Raw genomic sequence first — 8,851 nt, 5'->3', positions numbered from 1 at the left:
TTAACTCACATGGGGCTTCCGATATTGCTGATCCCAGGACATGCGTCTCATGTCAGCTACTCATTTGTTATTACGTTAGGTCAGAGAAAAATCGGCGGCCAAGGAATAATCATTATCCACCTTGGGCTTCGTAGACGAAAGATATTCGTACGCTTTTGCTTCACAACAGAAATGATTTAGCCCTTCTTTGAATAAAACCTTATTTTTGAATTATCCTTTGAGTATTCTTGTCTTGCTTTGTTATCGATCGATAGATTTCGGGCAGCTGGCAATTTTTGGGCTACCCAGAAAAATAAGCATAGTAACTTAGAAATTCGATCAACAGCCGTGTTGGAGTTGACCCTAAAAAATTCGGCAGTTTAGCTCGTCATTTCTGAATAGCATTTGATTCGCATGTATTCTTTTCTTTTCTTTGTGGAAATTATGTTTCCCTTTTTTTTTTCACTTTTATTTTGGTTTTGGTTTTCTTTCTTTTCTTTTCTTTTTTCTTGTTTTTTGAAAACAGAACATCGAAAAATGTTAACTGCCCGTGGCGTTTGTTTTCTTCTTTCCAAGACATTCAAATTTATTCAATGGTTCGTGAACAAATACTACATAAGTCGTCCATTCGAATTTCGAATCTTGCACATAAAGGCTTCATTTCATAGATAAGACAAACGAGGAAAATATTACGATCCCTCTTTTCAAACCTGGCTAAACCTACTCAGTACCATTGGCGGAAGTATCAATTCTCCATCAGCTTCATTGAATACGCAAAATAAGTGGGCCAACATCCTAATCTTCTCCACATCCTGGGATCTTGTGTTTAACTGTATCTGTCAACTTTGAAATTCTCGCCCACTAAGGTTCAGTCTTGAAAACAGCTGGCACTCTTAACTCATTTTTAATTTGGGCCGTGACTTGTTTTTACTTCCTTGAATAGCATGTTGAGTTTTACTTAGTTTGAAGTTCACACCCCCCCTATTTGAAAACAGCTGGCGTTTTTTTTGTTTTTGTTTGTTTGTTTTTTTTTTAACTTAAGTTAACTTCAAAGAGTGTCCACCGCACTGTAGAAAATATGGGAAAGACATCATCAATCTTCCACTGACTAACACTAAATAATTTCATCTTAATTGTTGTATATTCTGGCAACATTACACTGAGGACCAATAATATCACTATGGATCCAAAATAAAACCTGGAAATAATTTTTTTTTTCTTTTTTTGCCTTGGTCAAATGAAAATTTTTAAACAAAAAAAAAAGGAGAAAAAGAGTTAGTTACCTATATTTTTTTTTTTGCCTTGGTCAAATGAAAATTTTTGAACAAAAAAAAAAAGGAGAAAAAGAGTTAGTTACCTACATTACGAGGTGAAATAAGGGCCTTTATGAACATATGCTCTCCTTTCGGAGCAAATTCTTACTGAAGAGTAAATCCACCGTTTGAATCTACAGGTATTAAATTAAACAACTGTAAAAAGGAACACGAAGCATCAAGCTTTATGCTCATAAAATTTGTATTCAGTAACATGAAGCATCAAATGTGTATGTTCATATTTTCTTGAACATAGTTAAAAGGAAGTCTAAATATTGAGCAATAGTTTCTTCAAAAACGAAATTTAAGGCGTGGGATGTTTTTCGTTCCTTCTACTAAGCTTCCGCATGGCCATAAAGAGATCCTTGAACTTCTGTTTAAGCAGCTATCTAAAATTAAATTGTTGAGTGCATTGTACTAAAATAGCTGTTTAGCACTCACGAAGTATTCTCTTCCTTAAAATGGGTTAACATCGGGAGTATAAATTCAGTTGGCTGCAGCAGTTTTCTGGCCATCATAACTTAGCACTCATTACTTTCAGAAGTTAAAGTCTAAGGTGAATTCAACATTCGAACAATGCCACGTTCTCTCCAGATTCTTTTGCTCCTGGCGTTGGCTTCTAGGAATCAGATATGAGTCGTCCAATCACATCATTTGCAGGTGAGTACTTCGTTATTTCTCTTTCCTTGCATAAAAGTTATATTTCCCATAGAGCAGTACCTACATGGAACTACTTTTCTCTATAAAACTTTCCATGAGACTTGGCTTTGACTGTATCCGTTAATATTTTTGACTTATCACATTTTTTTTACAGCTAATTGTGCTGAGCTTTACAAGGCTGGAAATAAAACTAGCGGTGTCTACACGATTTATCCTGATGGTTTAAGTGCCTTTGATGTGTACTGTGACCAGAGCACAGGTGGAGGAGGGTGGACAGTCATCCAGAGAGAATGGACGGCTCTGTAAAATTTGCTCGTAGCTGGTGTGACTACAAGCATGGCTTCGGTAACTTGAGTGGCGAGTTTTGGTTAGGACTAGACAAAATAAACCGCCTCACTTGGAGAACAAAGAACAAGCTTAGAGTAGATTTGGAATTTAACCTCACCCTGGGCATCAACGAATTTTCCAAGAGTACAACTTGTTCGTTGTTTAACCGGAATGCAAAGATTATGCCTTAACTATTGGAAGTGTTTTAACAGGTATTCACATCTGTTGGGTGATGATTAATATCATTCATACCAAGTCTGAAAAAATGAATCAATTTATCAACTGGATGTTTAGGCTTAGAAAATTAGCTTTATACTGAAAGCGATGACAGTCGAATTGTAATGAAATCTGAATAATTTCGCAGTGTTTCGAAGCAGTTTTGCTTACGTTGTACTCGAACCACATCAATTTGGCACATTACATTGACTGAACAACAAATAAAGTCGTTATTTTGTCCTTCAAAAATGAACTGTGATACGAGCCTCTTTCAGCTGACAGAAATTGAGCGTTAATAAATGCCGTTATTATTCTGTTGATTTTTTACATTATTTTTTTCTTTTCTTCTCGCTCTGTAGGAAACGCAAATGATTCTTTCGATTACAACCGCAACGCTTCGTTTTTTACAATGGAAAAAGACACGCCTGAAGGGTTGTGCTAAGAAATATGGAGCTTGGTGGTATCCCAATAACGAAATTTGTGGTAACTCCAACCTTAACGGTCAATACAAACAAATAGACGGCTTAAGATGGGCACTGTGGAGTCAATATCAGCCTGGTGAGCCCCAGTATATAGCCACCAAAACCGAAATGAAGATCAAGCCGGATTGCTAAGGATAATTTTTTTTTCTCTTTATGTGTATATGTGTATTCATATATGTCTGTAAATAAAATTTGAGAATTAAATTTATCTGCCATATGAGAGGAGATGTTTTTGTAACTCGTTAGAAGCGTGAGGTGTAATGATTGAGTTAGTATATGTAATGGCAACAGGACTGAGAGGAGTCCAAGAATAGCCAGTTATCAAAGAAAGGGAAAATTTGCATGAAAAGACTAAGTCTGTACACTGTTTCAATGGTGATTGAAACAAAGGCTGGGATTGGTTGATTTAAACTAAAACTTTGAATATGATTGGCTCATCCAAGTGAACTGTCCGATAAAAACTTAGCGAATGAATAAGGGGGTATATATAAGTTTTTCGAAACCAATCAAAATCGAGGAACTTGTAATTGTTTGATTAGTACTGATTCGGTGGATAACGTTGAAAGCACGCCCTGAGTGACTGCTCGAACTACAAATAGCTTTTGCCCCCCAACTCCGAGAAACTCGCGCGGGATTCGCAGCTCGATAAATATCCACCACTAGCCACCCACGGAGGTGAATAGTTTTTTATTATGAAATAAGTAAGCGAGAGGCAAAACGGGAAAATATTTCAGACCAAGGGAATGCAGCGAGATCGGGGGGTAATGATCGTCCGTGATGAGCGTAATGACAGTAAATCCGAATATCGATTAGCGTAAACTGAAAGGTCACCCCTAGTTTCCTCCTCTCACAATAAGCTAGGAAGAAACAGGTGTCCATTTAATACCTTTTGAATATTGTTGTTACTTATCCTCATTAAATGCTAACAATTACCGCACTCGATTAGAATCGTAATTCATGTGTCAAAGAATGCCACATTTAGAATTAATAACATGTATTCTTAATTCCATTTTTTTCACACCCTGTTTTCCTGGTGTTGCATATAAAGGCGTCAGTGGTGTTTAGTCGCTCAAAATTCCGTTCTTCCTGTCTCTTACAACATCCGCACGGCTAAACTCAAAGCCCACTGAACGCCCACATGTATTCTTATTTTTAGTTTGCATGAACAAAGTAGCCGAACTCACGAAACTAACCGAAATGTAACCAAGCCTACATTTCTGTCATTTATTTCCTACCCCCTACTGTCACCCTGCTGAATTAAAAGAGAAACGAAAAAATGCTGTATTCGTTCAAAATATCGTAATGCTCTTGCCAGTGAATATGCAAGCAAAGTAGATCTTATTAAGGAATAGCAATATCCAAAAAAAAAAAAAAATTGGAGGGAGCCTTACAATATTCTGAGATGGAGAGAATAATCCATGGGCGCGCGTAGATATGGAATTGCTCTTCGGACTTGAACACGAGAAGAGAAACTGCATATCTACAAGCAACCAGGCATTATTTTGTTTATCATATAACACAATAGCCCTTTAGTGACAAGAAAAGCGGACTTCATGAATGAATGAAAATAAAAGAATAGACAATCCTCGAATAACAATCGTAGAGTGCGTTGGCGGGCGCTGACTCTTAAGATGGAAAAATGCGTGGAATCATGATTACAAAAACAGCAATGGTCGTAATTTTCAATTTACAAAAATTCTCATTTACCGACTTTTTCCTTGCACGACAGAAGAAGAAAGTCTTTCAGGTAAACGGCAAAAATCGGCCAGTGGCAAATCTTCCAGTTGTCGATTTTCATTCTCAGCCGAGAGGAAATAATGAACACCAAAGCCACTAAATACGTAACTTTCGGTTTTCTTTTAGTAGATTATTTTTCTTCCCTTCAAGGAAAGTTTGAACCTTACTGTCTGTTTAGCAATAGGGAATTTCAGTTTTTTAGCCACCACAATTCGAGGATTTCTCACGACAAACAACCTTGTATTGAGAATCCGTGAAGGCATTTTGCCGTTCATTCATCACACCTGACCGCGAGCGGACGCCAAAGGCGATGGACGTGTCAGCAGCCGATAGCTATATCAACAGACGTGAAAAAATACCGATATTTTTCGCGTGTGTTTGTTACGGGCTTTTCTCAGGGCCTGAAATCCCTGTATAACCCACCCGCGGTTTATGAGATACAATTAGGTTAATTAAAAAGTGAGGACAAATAAAAAATTCCTGTCAATTTCATTTGATTCAGTCTCGTCCATGTTTCTGAGGAAAAGCTGAAGCGGCTACCTTTTATCCCCGTTCTGGCCCATGCTCTTCGAGTTTGAGCCTCGAGGGCATTATTAATTTCACTGACGTTGCAGAATTTTTATAAGGAGCTCCTCCGAGTCCATTTATGACGGAAGCAAGTTTAAGTCTTAGTTTTTCGATAATCTCCCTGATTTGTTCTATTATGTCTACGTTATTGTAATTTTCCACCTCTACATCTTCACCTCGTTTTATATTCTATTACATTATATTGCAGTTGTTGTAACTCGTTTTCTGTTTCTCATTCTTGCAGTTCCCATCAGGGATTTTTTCTTTCTTCCTTTTTTTTTTTTTTTTTTCTTCTTGTTTATGGAATAGGCTTGAGCGTATCTCAAACTTTAGCCTGCTGGGACCCAAGTGAAAGGAGGAAGTTAACTTGAAGATCTCTAGCTGCTACGATACCAGTGGACCACAAGCTCAAGTTTGTTGCTGCAAACCTCTTCCAGTCCCCTATTCATCTTCCCTATACCATAGTTTGGTCGTCTTTTTGCCCCTGACCGCCTTTATCTACTCCCGCTCAAAAGAAAACTTCAGCTCCAGTTCACTTGCGTTCCAAAATGTTTTTCCCCTCTCTGAAAAAATGTGTTTGGCCTCTTAAATCGAACACGACTTCACTTAAATTCGCCGCCATCTTGCTTTACGTTGGAACACTAATGGCAATTACCGCAGACATTCACGCGCCCGCGCTTCCAGGAGGAAAAACCTAGCAACGAACCACCGTGTATTACCTACGCAACCGATGCTCACGAAACCTGACCAGAATGTAAATTGAAGGTCTGAATAAAGCCTCGTGAAAACAGCAGGTGGGAGATTTTGTCATGAAAGACCGAAGGGAAAAACGTTAAAGAAATGAGAAAACCTCATTCGCTTACCCTTTATTTTTTTATGATCGTTGTTGATTGTTTTAATTTATATTTTTGTCAAATGTCATTTCCCACGGAATAATTTAAGAAAGTCTTGCAAAAGCTTAAGATGTTCGTCATTGAAGAAATGTCAAGTTTCTCTCTGATCACTCAAATTGCTGAATCTCCATGAGTTTTTGACACTTAGAGACAGCTTTGGTGAGTTTTCGCGAAAATAAAGTATTTTAAAATAAATTAAAAAAATTAATAAATAGTAAAAGTCATGATGCGAAAAAGGTCATTCAACCACCTCAAGTCTTTTGCTTGCCACAGTAGACAAGACAAAGTGTAATATACTCAACTTTCTTACGTTAAAACAAACATAAGGGAACAAGTGTATTTGCCCACATATGTCACAATAGGTCTTTTTCGATCCAATAGTATACCTAGCAGCTATATTTCAACCTATTTGACGCTGCAGGAGGCCATGCTTAGAGACCATTTAGGCCTCCACTGATGCCCATTAAACATGTAAACGTTTGCTACTAATTGCTATGATATCTGACGGTACGTGATTAATATTAGCTGAGCTGCACTAGTACTTACGCTGATAAATCGTCCGTCAAGGGCGCATTTTTTCGTTCGCCATGGCTTTGCGTTGTAACCTTACTTGAGAACAAAATTGAATGGGAATCTCTCTATCACAGTGGTGGATTAGTTCAAAATATCTGGAAAAACAAGCAAAACACAGTTCCATGAAAGAGACCTACGAAAGCTCGCTGTTGTCCATGCTAGTAACTATATTATTGTAGAAAACAGTAAAAAATGCATAAAATCTTGTGACAGTCAACTCAGTGTAATGGCTCATTCCGAAAATTCTGCCTTGCATAAGTGTTTAGCCTTAAGAAAACATGCCTTTAATGATTTTGATTCGGTTCCTATCTCGTTCCAGTCACTCTCACACTTTAAATAGGCGAAAACTTTCGTTGAGTTTCCAAAATAAAACTCTCTTTTGGTGTTCATTCGGTTTACCAAAGAGGGTTTTCGATAAGTTAAAATACTTTTCCATCGTAACATCGCCGCACATGCTAAGCCAGGAAACTGTTTGAAATAATTTCTTTCTGTTTGCCCCGAATTTGGAGGTATTTAGTTATCCTGTAATAGGATTCAAACAAACAGTTGTTTCTTAGCCCACTTCCTTATGTACTGTGCTCCGCTCACATATGAGAATCTGGAAAAATGTCGAATAGGAATTCTCGTCAATTTCAGTCGTACATAACAGTTCCCTAACACACTTAACATACGCTCCACGATCAGTTCGAGAACAACGCTAATAACGGCATTTTTCTAAATAAATTCCCACAATCTTCTCTATTAACTAATTGGAACTTCCACTTTCTAAAAAGCCTACAATCTCTCTTTACTTTCTTGGGTAATATTGAATCGCAAATTCAGGGAATTCACGTATGCACTTGCTAGTTTACGGTTAAGTATAGAACACAAGAGTAAGACTATAATTAATTAGTTGAACCAACAGAGAAAAAAAAGGAGTTTGTTAAGGTGAAGCTTTGTTCACACTAATATATTTTTTGCCGTTCTGTTAGTCAGGTCATCAGTTTCATTGTTGTCACCTGAGGCACATGTCAAGGAACAGCAAAGAATAGGATATGATACAAGACACATTCAACCTTAATTCGAGGGTGAAAAAAGCCATGACGTAGATAGATAAACTAAGTTATGGGGAAAGATAGATCCAGAAATAATGATTTTATCAGAATTATCGCCAACAAAGAGAGAAAAATAGTCTCCAAAGTTCAACGAGGAATGAGGTTGTAGCAAATACCACAGTCCATAGAGCGACAGAAATTTAGCCAGCATAACAGAGATCGTTGTTGAGAAAATAATATGGAATGCGGCCGTAGCGTTATTTCTGGTACAGCTCATCCACCTCCATTAGATTGGTTTAGTTTGGATTACCTTAAACTGGTCAACCTAACTGCAGACAACATTCAGTTTTGACGTTGTGTGGAAATGAAAAAAAATAATAATAATAAATAAGTAAGCGAATTAAAATAATATGAAAAAAAAGGTTCAGCATTAGACAAATTTGTAGGGCAATAGGACTAGAGTTACAGCAACACCCCATCGCGTAGGAAATTTGACCTGACTTGGTGGGAAATTTAACCTAACTTGGTGAGCCTTGAAATGCAGTAACAAAGTATTCTTAAAAATTCTAGAAGCATACGGAACAATTGATGTCAAACACCATTGAAAAAATACCGATAAGTGATCCAGAACACACCATATCATAAGAAAAGGTAAAGGCGTTGCGTGATCCTGTTCGAGCTGGATACCTTCTTTGTGAGGATAGATTTCATATATTCGCTTCGTTTGCCTGTATTTTACTCAGCTTCGCGTGATTTTAACCGCGCTCGCCCAGAGAACAACAATCTTGGTAAATTCCGTAAAAATTTGATCCCTTACTAGCTGTAATCAGGATTCACTTGCAATGGCATTCTGTAATTGCAAATGACTCCGTTTTTTCAAGTCGACTTTTTGTTAGTGATGGTATGTACCAGATTCTGCTACTTTTCTTACGCGCGACCAATTGCGAGTCGAGTTTTTATCAGACTTAAACTATAACTTTAGTGACAGCCACGGTAGATCAAATCCTCTTGGCTCTCAGAGTTGTTCCCCTAAAGGAATATCATGGTGGCAAATCATCGAAAATTGATAA

Source organism: Pocillopora verrucosa, chromosome 1 (assembly GCF_036669915.1).
Source record: "Pocillopora verrucosa isolate sample1 chromosome 1, ASM3666991v2, whole genome shotgun sequence".
In the NCBI taxonomy this organism is placed as follows: Eukaryota; Metazoa; Cnidaria; class Anthozoa; order Scleractinia; family Pocilloporidae; genus Pocillopora; species Pocillopora verrucosa.
This window is presented reverse-complemented; position numbering follows the sequence as displayed.